Genomic DNA, 15186 nt, shown 5'->3' with positions numbered 1-15186 from the left:
GCGGATGGGAGAGGCATGTGGGAGTGAATGAAGCAGATAAAATGTAGATGGATGGGGGTGAGATATAGTGTGGGTGTGGATCATGAACTTGCTTCATGAAGAAGTGGAGAGATTGTTTTTTGATGGAGTGGGAGAAGGGAAGAGCAAAATGTAGAATGACACGCAGGTGTATCGACACAGACATATAGATGGAATATGAAGGAGAGCAAGAGAGAAAAGGATGAGAAAAGAGAGTGAGAGTGTGAGCAAGAGAACTATAATCAATGAACGGAGCTGCTCCTGACCTTAGGTCCCCACTGGAGAGATGGTGGATGACCTTGTGACCCTGGTGAACTGCACTGACAGAGATTAACGTGTCCCTGGCCAACAGTGCAATTTATTTTAAAAGCACCATCAAACCAAGACTGCTTCCTGATCATCAACCTGTTACATGCTTTTCTTGATTTTATGGACTGGGTTCCCCAGTGGAAAAAGGTCCTACTTTCTCTCATAAATGTTCTTGTCAGGCAAAAACCAATACGAGGTGAAAACCAAGGGACACACACACCATAAACCATTTTATTTATATCTATCTTGTCTGTTTTGCATAGTTGATGGCCAAAGAAAAATGTATATTTGCAATTAATGTTGTTTCCTAAAAAGTCCAATCAAATCAAATCCCTTTATTGTCACTCAACCATATACACAAGTGCCACAGTGGGTGAAAGACTTTGGTGCATATCCAAGCAACATAGCAATATGACAATTACAATAAACATCTGATTTACACATAACACAGTTTATACATCTTGTTACACAACACAATATACAATATACACCTAATAATATACAATATACAGTATACACAAAATAAGAAGACTGTATACGATGAAAATACACTGTAACCCCCCCAATGTAATCAGTGGAAATAAATATGAAGTGTTGTGTTGACATTCAGCTGTCGGTTTATAGTCAGTTGCCAGTGTTTTATTAAGTGAAGTATAAAATGTGGGTCCAGTCTGAGGCTAATAAATTGCGGTGCTGATATATGTATTGTCAGCGATCAAGAGTTCAAAAGTCTGATTGCTTGGGGGAAGAAGCTGTCATGAAGTTGGCTGGTGTGGGTTCTGATGCTGCGATACCACCTGCCTGATGGTAGCAGTGAGAGCAGCCAATGGCACGGGTGGCTGGAGTCTCTGATGATCCTCCAAGCTTTTTTCACACACCGCCTGGTATAGATGTCCTGGAGTTCGCAGTTTGCAGGGCTTTGCAGTTGAGGGTGGTGCTGTTGCCGTACCAGGCGGTGATGCAGCCAGTCAGGATGCTCTCTACAATGCTGGTGTAGAACCGTGTGAGGATGTGGTGGTTCATTCCAAACTTCCTCAGCTGTCTCAGGAAGAAGAGGTGCTGGTGAGCCTTTTCACAACGGCCTCAGTGTGGACGGACCATGTAAGTTCCTCTCCACCGGTGCTCTATTGATGCTGATGGGGCTGTGTTCTCTGTCTTTTCTCCTGAAGTCCACCACAAGCTCCTTGGTTTTACTGACATTGAGGGAGAGGTTGTGCTCCTGACACCAGCGTGTCAGAGTGTGCACCTCCTCTCTGTAGGCTGTTTCATCATTGTCAGTGATCAGACCTACCACCGTCGTATCATCAGCAAACTTAACGATGGCATTGGAGCTGTGTGTTGCCACACAGTCATGTGTGTACAGGGAATACAGGAGTGGGCTGAGAACACAGCCCTGCGGGGCTCCAGTGTTGAGGGTCAGTGACCACCTGGCATCTGCTTGACAGGAAGTCCAGGATCCAGCTGCACAGCGAGCTGTTTAAGCCCAGAGCCTGGAGTTTCACATCAAGCTTGGAGGGCACTATAGTGTTGAATGCTGAGCTGTAGTCTACAAACAGCATTCTCACATATGTGTTCCTTTTTTCCAGGTGGGAGAGAGCAGTGTGTAGTGTAGATGCAATGGCATCATCAGTGGGGCGGTTGCTGCGGTATGCAAACTGCAGTGAGTCCAGTGAGGCAGGCAGCACAGAGCAGATGTAATCTCTGATTAGCCTCTCAAAGCATTTGCTGATGATGGGGGTCAGAGCAACAGGACGGCAGTCATTTAAGCAAGTGATTTTGGATTGCTTTGGTACAGGCACAATGGTGGACATTTTAAAGCATGTGGGGACCACAGACAAGGAGAGGGAAAGGTTGAAAATGTCCATAAAAACACCAGCCAGTTGGTTCACGCACACTCTGATGACGTGGCCCGGAATGCCATCTGGACCCGCGGCTTTACGGATATTCACCCGTCGGAAGGATCAGGTTACATCCGCTACAGAGATGGAGATTGAACAAAACTCTGTAGCTTCGTCCGCGAGAGCTCTCTCCGCGAGGGCGGTGTTGTTTCCCTCGAAACGAGCATAAAAAGTATTAAGCTCATCCAGGAGAGAGGCAGCGGTGTTCACAGCAGAGTTTTTATTCCCTTTGAAGTCCGTGATGATATTAATTCCCTGCCACATGCTTCTAGAGTCAGTGGTGTTGAACTGTCCTTCAATCTTGTCCCTGTACTGGCATTTTGCTGCTCTGATGGCATAGGCATAACTGGCTTAGCGTAACTATCAGCGTAGACTTCAATGTCGTCATCAGAGGCGGAACGGAACATCTCCCAGTCCGCGTGATCACAACAGTCTTGAAGTGTAGAATCTGATTGGTCCGACCAGCACTGGATCATTCTGATTATAAGCAAGCGGTTTCCGGCTTGCTTATACTCTCATACAGTTCCTTGAGTGCCCGGTCTGTGTCAGCTTGTCGGGGGATGTACACAGCTGTAATAATGACCGCTGTGAATTCCCTCGGTAGCCAGAATGGCCGACACAGAAACATGAGAAATTCCAGATCAGGAGAGCAGAAACACTTGATAGAATGTGTGCTCCTCTGATCACACTAGGATTTGTTGATCATAAAACATTTACCACCACCTCTGCTTTTCCTGAGAGGTCTTTCACTCTGTCCACTCGGTGCACGGAGAACCCCACGTGCTCAATGGCTGAGTCTGGAATCTCCGCAGACATCCAAGTTTCTGTAAGGCAGATAATGCAGCAGTCTCTTGTTGGAAAGAGATCCACGCTCTCAGCTTGCAGAACTTGTTGTCTAGAGACTGAACATTTGCCAGTAGAATTCTGGGTAGCGGGGGTTGAATTGCGCGACGTCTTAGTCTGACGAGAACGCCGGCTCTCCTTCCCCTTTTCTGGCTGCGTTTCCACAGCCGGGCTGCCAGACAAAGGGCTCCGCTGTCGTGTTTGTATACAGCGGGTCGGCATTGAGGTATTTAAAGTCCGGTTTTCGGTGTGCTATTGCAGAACCAATGTCCAAAAGTGTTTGGCTATCGTAGACAATAAGGCAGGCAACATCCAAGACAAAAAACATAATAATTGTAGACAAAAAAAAAACAAAAAACTGCAATATTGGGTCGGAGCTTGCAGCGCAGCAGCCACACTCAGCGCCATCTTGGAGCACTACTTACTGCACTGACAGTTGACTGTCTATTGGGACTGCTGGACCATATTTGTGGCAGACCCTGCTGAAAAAAGACCAGTTTATAATTTCCATACTGGTCCAGGCTGGTTTATGCTGGTTAATGCTGGTCTAGCTGTGCTATTTACCAGTAATAATGCTGGTACACCAGCATGATCTTTCTGATAATGCTGGTTGACCAAGGAAGTCTTGCAAGTTAAGTTAGTGAAATAATCTAGTGGGGAAACCAATACACCAGCAAATGCTGGTGACTAGCAAAGATGGTCTTTTCCACAGAGAAGATTGGTGGTGTCCTTTAAAACCTTTATACACTTGGAGAGTCACACTTGGTAGATAAGCAGATATGAGAAATAAGTACATACTATGATAAGTGTGCAACGATGCAAATTGTCTTCAGCAGTAGTCCATGTTCACAAGTTAAGATGTCTTGCTTTCATTCTAATTGTGAACTATACAAAGCACACTCAGGCATGGTTCACTACAAACTGAACTTTGTCAAACAGACTCAAAAGCATAAAGGAACTTTTAAAATTTATAAAAGTTGCAGCAACGTACAAATTCCCCCCATGAATCATGATTTGCCAAATTGCCAATTGCTAGTCAGATACAGGTGGTAATAGGGGGAGGGACAAAAATCTATGTAGTGCAAGATGAGCCGTCAATATTTCTGTCCATTTAATTGGAAGAGACAGAGTTCATTTTAAATGTGTATATCTGCAGTACATTTTTGGAGTATACTAGCAAAGATGGCCTTAAAGCTAACACATATGGACTAATTCAGAAAAATTCTTAATTTAAATTCATGGGGTCTTTAAAATCATGTTTAGGAAATCATCATGTCCAGAATGCCAAAATGCAATGTTCTAGAGATGTGTTGTTTGGCTTGACTGTAGAAAGCGCAATCTCGGAGCACCAAAAGAACAAATTGTCCATACGGATAAGGTCACAGAAGACGGCTGTGAGGAATGAAAGAGATCGTTCAAATGTTCAGCAATCACAGATGTGCTGTCAAGTTGGAAGGAGGGGGAGGGAGAGAGAGAGACTTTCAAAATGTCCCTGTACATATGTGCCATTTCAAGGACAAGCGAGAAAGGCCTGGCTGTGCGAGTGTGAGTGAGAAATTCTCTTTTGTGTCTTGACTTTTATTATTATTTTTTCATTACCCTCTATCTTTGAGACAAGTGGAATTCTGCGTGCCCTGGACAGTGATCATTTTAGGCTGTGATCCGTGTTGAGTGCTCTGAAGTAGGGGAGAATGGAAACAGGCACACCAGGGGGACAGGGGTGTTATTTTGTGGGAACTGATTCAGCGAAAGCCCTGGCTACGTTCATTCAGATCTGACGGATGTTGGCAGTCTCCCAGGATATAAACTTGGCAATAGCCAGACAAGATAAATGGAACTTGTGTCCAAGATTATCTCCTTCCGCAGACAAATCTAAAGCTAATTTACTTTTTTTATTTTTATTTTTTTCAGCTGTAGGCAGAATATTTATTCCCAAGGCTAAGAAAAAAATCTATTGTTTGTCATAAAGTAAATACTATGCTAATTCCCCTCCTTACATTTTCCAAACACTGGTACACCTGTGACCATTGACTTTTGTGTTGTGTTGAAAATGTGATTCATACGGGCTATTAATTCAGAACATGTTTCAACTGGTTCATTAACATCTGGATGAGCTCATTTTAAAGGAGCTATTTGACAGTTCTGTCGGAAGCTTAAAACATTCTAGATTTCTACATATTTTCATTGCTCTAAACCATTAGCACTTATATTCAGAGTGTTATGAAACAACATGACACAGCCAAGTTTTAGAGTTACATGTCCTATCCAGTTTTAAACCAGTCTAAAATCAAAGCCAAGAACCAGCAAAATACAAAAACTGCTTGTATTTTTATTACAAACATACTTTCAGCACCTCATAAAAAGGTAAAAACAATTGAAAGACAGATTGTTCATGTAAAAAAGCCCATTGATTGTGAATCAAGTTATCCAGGAAAGAAATCAGTTCCATTACCCATCTTTCTAAATAACCAATGTTATGAAAATATAACTTAGAAATCAAGAACTAAGAGTTTATTAAGCCAAAACACGATTGAGTGTCAGTCATTTTATTCCCATTTGACACGGATATTTAAAAAAAAAAAAATAAATAAAAAATGCATAAACAGCAAAGGTTGCACTATATTACTGATAGACCAATATATTTCAACCAATTTCTAGATTAACTGTGGCTGTTCCATCTAGTTTAAGTTTTCAAATTTTCAAACAGCCTTCTCTATGAATGAGGCAAACTTTCTGTTTTCAAATATCTTTTTATTAGTGATTTTTTTTTTTTTAGCAAATATTGTGTAAAATAAGTGTCTTATTTGTGTCTTAAATCTTATTTGCTATCATTAAATTGTGTTATATATTGGCATAATGTTCTCTAGATATTGGTATCAGGATCAGGTATTAAAAAAAACAACTAAACAACAATTTTACACGTATTTCATTCTACTTTTATAATTTGTGTCTTTAAATTGTACAAAAAATTGGATTAAACCGAATTCTTTAAATATAATTAAATAATCTACATTTTCATAAATTGAGCCTAAATGTATTTAAGTATAAGTATTTGATTATAGATAAACATTCATTTTAGATATCTCACACTGTCCAAGCCCTCCCTGTTAACACACGTGTGGGGGTCACAACACACACCACTACAGTAGCATTAGTACAGTAGTAATTCCTTCTACTGGACTGCCTTTGTAACAAGATCAAACAAACCTATCAAAAAGAAGACTAAATACTCACAGGAATCGGAATCATTGTTGTCCGTTCTTCCTCAGGAGGTCTGAGGAACCTTCCTATTCTGCACAATTTAATCCCACAGGCGTGAAATACAGAGAGTGCTGAGGAAATCCAGAGAAACGGCTACTACAGCAGACGCGGGAGAGAGAGAGAGAAAGAGAGAGAGAGAGAGAGCTCCATCACTGACATACTGAGCGGTGCAGAGCGAGAGGCACTAGGGAGACATATGTTGCCAAAGCCTCTCACTTGGCAAAGAAGCTCATTAAATGAGTGACAATCACTCCCACAAAGCTCCCGCTTTTCACATGGAGTGTACAAAGAACAAGAGACACACAGAGAGAGGGAGAGAGAGATAATGAATGAGAATGCAGGAATTCTGGATAGAGAAGTTGTGTTTCAAGTACTAGGCATAGGGAGACTTGTCTATGTTTTGTGCCATGGATGTCAAGATTCATGTTTTACCTATTGTGAGTCTGACACTATGGTTAAATAGGGTTAATTTGGATTTATTTTAGTGTTTCTTTCAGATATTTTAAAGACAGTTGTATGTATCGTGAAACTACAGAACACATCTTTCAGAGAGCTATACACTGATCTAATGTGAGCAAAACATTAGTCCAGCCTAGGAACCCCCCATACAGACTCTAGTCTAAGCCAAACTGAAGATATAGAAGAAATTAAACACATATCAAATATAATATGTGTAAATATTATTAAGTACTTTATAGTTTTAAAGATTTTTCAGTGTTTTATATATCTGTCCAGCTTAATGGTCTGCAAAAGTAATAATTACGTTAAGGTCTTAGGATATTCTTGGTGAATTTAAATTACTTCAATTAATGGATGCTCGGAAACAATATGGTACATTATTAACTACACAAATCGCACAAGACAAAACAAATGCCACTATCATGCTTACAAATGGTCTCTGTGCACATAACCTGTCTCCACCTGATTGGCATTAGTCGGTGGACAGCAAAAGTTAATCTGTACCTCACAAATGGGACGAGATACCAAGGGACTATGTGATTTGCAGACTGAGCAAACAGCACAGGGCAGGACACGGTCATAACTGACCGACAAATGTTACGCCCCTCTCCCCCAATACTGAGGGTGGAACAGGCTCAAGGTGATGTATGATGTGCAATTGGGTGAATGACTCTGGGTGAGGGGGAGGTTGAGAGTGAAAACGGGGAGGGGGTTGACACGTTTCCTTCAATTATGCAGATGTAGGTGCTTCAGATCCACCAAAGACATGTTAAATGGAACCTTGCCTATTTAGGTAAAAAAATATCATTAGTATTAGGAAATGATACTCTTCGTGGGTTGTCAAGCGCTTTTCGTGTGAGGTAGTGAGATCATACAATGTGCCATCAATTACAAGGAACATCATTAAAGTTACAGGTGCCATAAACAGTCTTAATTAAAATTCAATTAAAATGGATTCATTCATGTGCTTGCTATTGGAAAGTACCATTAATTTCATCATCTGAGACTTGCACCCAATACAGTGTTGGAGACTGCATGCAACGCATGACTGATCTCCACATATTCTTCCATGTGGTATTTTTGCCCAACATTCCGACAGATGTTTTGATCTGGGCGTCCAATCCGGATAATTAATCTCTTAAGTGTGCATTTTATTCAGCCAAAACTATTTTCCCTTTCCCTGTTTAACATTCCCTTAATGTTAATTGAGTAAATTAAGCATGATTACTTCCATACACACAAAAATATGGAAACAGGGTAATAGAAAACACTTGATTTGTAGTGTTTTTTTTGTGTGCAAAACTCGCCACAACGATGCAGGATGTTGTGGATTGCTGTTAAGTGTTGCTGCGCATTTGCAAAGTTGTTCTAAGTATTTTACCTTTCATTTTTTTTTTCTTTTTATAAAATCCTTAATGAAAGACCTGTAAGCCATAAATCAAACCAACAACATTACAAACTTTGATCTGAAGCAAATATATATATATATATATATATATATATATATATATATATATATATATATATATATATATATATATATATATATATTTGAAAATGGGACAAAAAGAAAAAGGTACAAGACTGTGACTTTAAAGTCTTTCATAAGGGCATGAACTACAAAACACATGAAGCATTGCAAATGATGAAATTGAATTAAAATGATGGAAAAATATAAAACAAGTGATTTAAAGTTGTTAATTGTATGTATAGAAACATTAATATACTGAAAGTTTATGGCAAAGTATTCATATATATATATATATATATATATATATATATATATATATATATATATATATATATATATATATACATAGTTTGAGAATGTATATAGATCGACTTGACTGCATCATTCACAGTGCATCATGGAAGAGAGCGGTCGCTTCAGAGATCATTTGCAGCACTTTGTTTGCCATGATTCTTTGATTGGTGGATTGTTTCCCCTCAAGATCATGGGTAGTGTAGTTCTTTAAAAAAAAAAAAAATCCAGGAAAGTCAGCACACTGTTGCTCCCAAAAAAATGTATGAGCTCACCACAGAAATAAACAAACGTGATGTTTCGTGCTACATGCTCTTCATCAGACTAAATGAACACTCACCAGCACATCCATATATACACCTGTGTATACCAATCAAGAAATCACATGACAGTATCACATGATAACATAACACAACCCTAAAACAAATCTGAATATATAAACAACCATACATATAGTATAAATATACTGTACCTAAACAAACATCTAATACAACAATCACATATATTTTTATATATATATATATATATATATATATATATATATATATATAGTCAAAAGTTTTGAAACACTTATTCATTCTTTATTATCATTTTCTTTTTTTTCACATTTTAGAATAATAATAAAGTCATTAAAACTATGGAATAACATAAATGGAACTATGGGAATTATGTTGTGACTAAACAAAATTCAAAATAAATCAAAACTGTGTTATATTTTAGCATCTTAAAGTACTCACCCTTTGCCTAGAATTTTCAGAAATGCTCTCTTGACATTTTCTCAACCAATTTCTTGAGGTATCACCCTGGGATACATTTTAAACAGTATTGAAGGAGTTCCCATCTACATGCTGGGCACATATTGGCTGCTTTTATTTATTATTTGGTCCAAGTCATCAATTTCAAAAACGTTTTTTTATTTTTATTAAATATTACTATTAATATATAATATATAATATTAATTATATTTTTGTCTAAAAAACTAATTTCAAACATTTAAGAATACGCCTTCAGATCAAAAGATTTTTAAGATCATGAGAAACATTTCGGTCAAATGTTTCAAACTTTTGACTGGTAGTGTATATACTAATAATCATTTTTATACTGAACAATAGAATTAAAATTCTTAAAATCAATGATACAATGGCTAAAACATCAGGTGAAAACACCATCATACTACCATGTAAACACTAGAAACAGGTAAACACAAGAGTCTGAGTTAACTCAAATGATGAGTCAGTTACACAAATCCTAGAACATAATCTTAAAATCTTACAGTACCCACAGTCTTACAAAAGAGTTCAGATCTGAGTCAAAGAAAGAGACGTATATCAAAGTCCTCAATACGGCCTCTAGGTGATAAAATATTAGGAGTAAATATCCAGAATGCTTCTCTTTTAAAGGCGCAATATATAACATTGACATCAAGCATTTACAATGAGTACTGCAGTCCAAATTCAAAATATTGTTGTCTCCCCCTGCCCCCTCCTCCCCAGACTCGAAGCTCACATGGGTTGCCAGGTTGAGGACACGCAACAGGAACGAGCAAACTGACAATGGCAAGCGAAGAGCCTTACACTGTAAGTTGATCAGCTACTTTATACATTTGCAATGTTTTTACTGTTTGCTAATTATAAACCAGCTCATGTGGATTTTTTATAACTTTGTCAATGTTAGCTAGATGTATTGCTGGCTTCCATGACTGCAGCACGCTGTGTTTGCCCGCTAACTTGTTTCAAATCTGGCAACCCGGGGTGTCGATATACTATTGGGAAATGGGCAGTGGGCGGGATCACACAGGCCAAAACACAAACAGAAATTCCATCCCAGAACGGACATTTCAAAGTAGAATATACTGGCTGTAGAATTGTTTTCGGTGAAGCCAGTATTTCAACTTAGCATGTTTCCTAAATCTCTGATAACATATTATGATAATTTTATGCTTTAATACATTAAATACATTACATATTGCTCCTTTTAGTAATTGTGTATTGACACTGACTACCACCCCTGGAGTCGCGTGTTCGAATCCAGGGTGTTCTGAGTGACTCCAGCCAGGTCTCCTAAGCAACCAAATTGGCCAGGATGCTAGGGAGGATAGAGTCACATGGGGTAACCTCCTCGTGGTCACGATTAGTGGTTCTCGCTCTCAATGGGGCACCTGGTAAGTTGTGCGTGGATCGTGGAGAGTAGCATGAGCCTCCACATGCGGAGTCTCCGCGGTGTCATGCACAACGAGCCACGTGATAAAATGCGCGGTGTTCTTGTAAGATTGACGGTCTCAGAAGCGGAGGCAACTGAGACTTGTCCTCCGCCACCCGGATTGAGGTGAGTAACCACACCACCATGAGGACCTACTAAGTAGTGGGAATTGGGCATTCCAAATTGAAAAAAAAAGTAATTGTGTATTAACATTATCCCTTCTCCGATGTGGTTTAACAACTTTAATACCAATATATCTAAATTAAGAAACTGGATGAAGTTCTGAAGTGAAATGTGTCACCATGGATCGTGATTTCTAATAGAACTTCTATGTTCTGAAATTCTAGCCTTAAGAGATCTACTTTTCTTACCAATATAAGATAAACCATATAAATGATGTTTGTAGCCTTACACGATATCACGCCCTTGATTCTAAATTACATTCCCGTATGAGGATGGTTAAAAGTTTTTGTTTTGTAAGTAAATTTGCACTGCTGGCAACTACCAAACCGATAGTTACCAGAAGGTACCTCACTTAAAAAATGAGAAGCAGCCGTAGTTGGTGGCAAGTCAACCCTAACTACCATATCATGCAGATTAGTGGTCTTTTATATACTATATGAGAGGAACTGCTAAAACAACTCTTAAAGGATGGATCACTTGATAATATACCAATGTTTCTTCAGAATAAACTCAATTTGTTTGGCGAGAGGAAAATATTGTATATAACAACTAACCATCGTATCTGTAGATTTTGAAGTTCTTTTATTAAGGCACTCATGTTGGGACATATGCTTGAAGCGATTAGCTGATGACATAATCCAATTTTTAGCAAAAGATCACCATAAGTCTGAACCGCTGTATCAGGTCAGAAGCTTGCAGTTTGTAATCATGATCTGAACTACAGATCCTACAAATAACTCTGACACTTGTGTTTACCTGTTTCTAGTGTTTACATGTAGTATGATTGTGTTTTCACCTGATGTTTTAGCTATTGCATAATTGATTTTAAGAAACTAATGGTAAATAATTGTAATATTGCTCAGTATAATTTTTTTATTTATTTATTATATAAAAAATATACTATAAATCGATGTGATTGTTGTATTAGATGTTTGTTTAGTTGTTTTGTATATACATGTATGGTTGTTTATATATTCAGTTTTTTTTGGGGGGGGGAGGGGCATGTGATGTTGTCATGTGATACTGTCATGTGATTTCTTGATTGGTATACACAGGTGTATATATGGGTGTGTTGGTGAGTGTCAGTTTAGTCTGATGAAGAGCATGTGGCTCGAAACATCATGTTTGTTCATTTCTGTGGTGAGCTCATACATTTTTTTGTGAGCAACAGTGTGCTGACATTCCTGGAGTTTTAGTGGACGTACGTTTTTGGTCATGCACATTTATTCATTATATTGTTTGGATGTGCATGCTTTCTATGACTTTTAGTGTAGTTCTTTACCATAAATTACACTATTAAATATGATTTTTTTTTTTTTAATTATCTTGAAATAATGAGGAAAAGTGTGTAAATTAGTAAAAAATGAAATTACATTTTATCCAACATATGTGAGTTTTTGAGCCACAGAAACTCAAAATGTAAATTACTTTGCATCTATATAAAACACATGTTAGACCAACACTATTCCCCCAAATGTTGTCCCAGCTAGTCAAACAGAGATGTCTGAACAAAAATTTCATATTGAACAGTACTGTTGATGTGTTAGTTCCCAGCATGCATTGCAACATTAATAAATTATGTGGCTAATGTTACATGCTTATTTCTTGATGTTTTCTGACTTCATTTATGCTGTTTTTTATTTATTTTATTTTATTTTATTTATTTTTTGCAACTGTTAGTTAATAGATGTGTGATGTTAGGAGCTCATCTTTTAACTTAAAAAGGTTTGTTGGTTGACACCATTTTTGAGGTTTGTGTGTTAATGGATGAGAACTATTGTGTGTCCATGTCAAACAATTTTACATACTGCCTTAACTTGCAAGAAATAGCTCTCTCTTCAGAAGCAAAGATTGCTTAACTTTATTTAAAAGTAATTGAAATGGTGACAAAATGAATGTTCTCATAGTGTGAATTGTTAGTTGGCTGAACTAGAAATTAGTAGTTCTCTCAACAAGAATTTTTGCATTTAGTGAACAAAACAAAATTCACATTGACTAAACAAAGCAATGTTACTGAGGGCAATTATTAAAATGCCATTGAGAGAACCCAAAAATCTTACTGCATCATATTGCGTTGAACTGAAGTTTGCTCAACGATTTTGTGTGTGTGTGTGTGTGTGTGTGTGTGTGTGTGTGTAGAGTGTGGCTTCATCAGATACAGTACCATTGATTAACATGCTCAGAGCTCTTTGTAGCTCTGTCTTTGAAGGTTTATACGTTTTTGTTAAAAAGCAATTTGCCTATTAAGAAAATAAACAGGATTTTTAGTTCTGGAACCCAACTGTTACACTCTATAGAAGTAGTGATGTTTGCCTTAGCAAGCACCACTAACTAATATAACAGCTTTTGTTGATGCTAAACTGTTCTGCTAAGGGCCCATTCATCTAAGCATGGGCACTAATGTGAATAAGACTCCTGAAATCCTCTCCCGTCCTGCATGAAGGAGGGACAGAGGCAGGGTTTGACAGGAAGACAGGGTTGTATGATAGTGTGAGCAGATTGCCAGACAGACAGAGAGAACACTCAAAGAGCCACTGTGCCAGTGCTAAACTGACGAGGCCCTTGCGGTCCCCAGCATTTTCTTTTTAAGTGCTCAGAGGAAGAAGCTGCCATTATGGATGCAAAAACAGACAGAGGGCTGATGAACTTCATAGGCAAGGCTCTTCCTGAAAGCAACAGGGCTAGAATAGAGTGGCGGGAGGGTGTATAGAGAGTGATCGAGAGGGCAAACTGCCAGTTCCACCAAGCTTAGTCTTCATGCACCCAGGCAGGCCGAACAAACCTGACATTGTTTTGGGACTGCCTAAGGGATCACAGCCATTCTTTCTCTGTCTCTTTTTTTTTTTTTTTTCAATCCTCAATTTTCATTCACCGTTCACAGTCAGAAACCGCTCTTTTGTTTTTGCACTTCTTTGGAGGCTTTGGATGAGGTTGTTTGATCAGCCATTATCATGTTCTACACCCACTTGTGTGTTGTTTGTTTTGTTGCTGGGTAATTGAATAAACTATATTTGAGTGAATCACCTTGGTTATGCATAGGGGTCAGACAAAATAATATTGTGTACTGTGGTTAACATGCCTGCACTACAAATCACAATGACTATTAAAAATAAATTTTACTTGACTCAAAACCCATTTAGAAAAAAAAAGGAAATTATGGTTGCATAATGCACCATACATGCAATACAATTAGCCCACAGTGACATATACAGACCACAGAAAATGTCTATTTTCTAAAACAGCCACTAGGACTGGGTATTACCAAAGTCTTTCTAGCAGGTCAGTCCACTGGCGGCCATCTTTGGAATGCTCCCGGGAGACTATTTCCAGTCATGCCAGTGCAGCTCCTATCTACTTGAATGGGGAAACACCAAAATCTCAAAAATGGTTGGTCAAGATTACAAACAAAGAACATATTTCAAATCAGCAGTAAAATCGAACAACGCTGGTATCCTAAATTGTGCTTCTTTAGCTCAAATTATGTTAAAAACGTCCTTTCTACATCCGTTGACCATTGGGCACTAGAGCCATATGGCTAGAGCTTCTTGATTGGGCATTCCAATTTATCCCATTCATTTTAATAGAAGTGGCCCGTCTCTGCTAAATAGTCTCTGGTATTGCCAACTACCTCGTGATACAATGTAATGCGTATGACCACACTGAGAAATGCTGATTTTAAGAGTTGTTACATAGTAAATGTGGCGCAGAAGCCAAATCTGAAGCAGAAATACAGTGATCACTCTTTGAGCTTTTACTCAAAATTTTTAAAGGGATAGCTCACCAGAAATGTAATTCTGTAATCATTTATTCACCCTAATGTTGTTCCAAACCCAAATTGACTATATTTACACAGGAGTCACAATCTTGGGCAACAATGTACTCTACTTGCGAGTATGAAAGTATGATTGTTTTAACAGTGTCTCTGGTTTAAACTTCATAAGCACATGACATTAGAGTTGTTTGATTCATTTTTTTGTCAGTTCATACAGTAAATGTCATATCTACGATGGACTTCACAGAGAATGAATTGATGCCAACTCCAATGCCAACTCCAGTGTAATATTGCTTATCATTATTATTATAATTATTTTTCATGTTAAATTACGATAATATTTAAATTTATGGAGTAATGCGATATCACAACTAAAATGAACAGATAAGAGATCCACTAAAGGATACATTCCACATTCCAGGTCCACATAAAATGTGGGGGGGGAGAAGTGCCAACAGAACCTGTTAATTTTGCTGCATTAT

The 15186-nt window shown here is 38.3% G+C and overlaps 1 protein-coding gene across 9 annotated transcripts in view; it reads right to left on the bottom strand.

Annotated features, from left to right (window-relative positions):
• The window catches only part of LOC127449133 (neural cell adhesion molecule L1-like protein), a 143375-nt gene that overhangs the window by 70708 nt on the left and 57481 nt on the right, over positions 1-15186 (bottom strand). For 5 of the 9 annotated variants that reach the window (XM_051712337.1, XM_051712338.1, XM_051712330.1 and 2 more), the window contains exon 1: positions 6303-6516. The exons of 1 other annotated variant lie outside the window; for it this stretch is intronic. The gene's annotated coding sequence lies outside the window, so the exon portion shown is untranslated. Of the gene's footprint in view, positions 1-6302; positions 6518-15186 lie in introns of those variants that run through there. 3 more of the 9 variants (XM_051712331.1, XM_051712335.1, XM_051712339.1) reach the window with 3 other exon arrangements.

The sequence above is a fragment of the Myxocyprinus asiaticus genome, chromosome 12 (genome assembly GCF_019703515.2).
Source record: "Myxocyprinus asiaticus isolate MX2 ecotype Aquarium Trade chromosome 12, UBuf_Myxa_2, whole genome shotgun sequence".
NCBI lineage: Eukaryota > Metazoa > Chordata > Actinopteri > Cypriniformes > Catostomidae > Myxocyprinus > Myxocyprinus asiaticus.
The sequence above is the reverse complement of the archived record's forward strand: the minus strand, read 5'-3'. Positions and strand labels throughout refer to the sequence as shown.